We start from the raw sequence: 1,067 nt of genomic DNA, 5'->3' as shown, positions 1-1,067 counted from the left end.
TTTATATCTCTTTGTTGAAATTTACTATTTTTTCACCTATTTCAAGCATGTTTATATTGCTCATTGGAGTGTTAAAAAAATTATGGCTCCTTTAAAAATTTTTCCCAGTAAATTTCAACATCTCTGTCAGTGGCACTTACACCTATTGATTGTCTTTTTTCATTTAGTTTGGGATCTTTTTCGTTCTCAGTATGATGAATAATTTTTTTTTACAGAAACTGGGTCATTAAAATATTATGTTTTGAGATCTCGATCTTTTTTTCATAGAATGCTTCATGAATTTCCACGACATCCTCGTGCAGTGGCCATAGTAATCTTCTCTGCATCATTCCAATTTTGTTATTTGTGCTGTTGAAGCAAGAATAAGATATGGATCTTATTTAAGCCTTTTGTTTTAGCTGCTTTTCTTGCCACTGCTCCAGGAGGAGAAGGGGAGGTGTGTACTGCATCATTTCTGTCAATTGGAGGTAAAATACTGATACCTCACTTGGCTTTTGATGACACCCGAGGAGGGAACTCTTCACTACTGATAGGCAATGTTGGAAGTTCAGCTTCCCATATGGTCTCCACTGATACTGCAATGGGGGTGATTTCATTGCTGCTGGGCACTGGTGAACATCATGACTCTTCATTAGACCTCTTCTGAAACCTCTCCAGCAAGGAGAAAGGGGCGTTCCATTTTTGCCTACAGAGGTGGAAGTCTACACTTTGCATGTGGTCTCCACTGACACTGTAGGAGGGGGGAATCTTGTTACTAGCCAGTGGCCAGTTTTCTTATCTATAACGTCTTTGGCTTTAGTATTAGGGTAAGTCTGGTCTCATAGAATGAGTTTGGAAGTGCTCCTCCTTCTTTTACATTTTAGAAGAGTTTGAGAAGTGTTGGTGTTAATTAAAAAAAAATTGGGTAGAATTCACCAGTGATGTCATCTGGAAGGTGGTTGGCAGGTTTCTGATTTCCGATTCACTATCTTTACTAGTTATAGGTTGTTATGGCCTGAATCGTGTCCCCCCACTGCCATTAATGTATTGAAGCGCTAACCTCCATTACCTCAGAATGTGACTATATT

At 38.9% G+C, this 1,067-nt stretch overlaps 1 non-coding gene across 1 annotated transcript; it reads right to left on the bottom strand.

The window, feature by feature from the left end:
* Positions 1 to 257: 257 nt before the first annotated feature.
* On the bottom strand, positions 258 to 360 carry LOC112630843. Its single transcript, XR_003120976.1, has one exon. It is a non-coding gene; the product is annotated as a U6 spliceosomal RNA (small nuclear RNA).
* Between the last annotated feature and the right edge of the window lie 707 nt (positions 361 to 1,067).

This window comes from Theropithecus gelada, chromosome 8, assembly GCF_003255815.1.
Source record: "Theropithecus gelada isolate Dixy chromosome 8, Tgel_1.0, whole genome shotgun sequence".
Taxonomy (NCBI): domain Eukaryota; kingdom Metazoa; phylum Chordata; class Mammalia; order Primates; family Cercopithecidae; genus Theropithecus; species Theropithecus gelada.
This window is presented reverse-complemented; position numbering and strand designations above follow the sequence as displayed.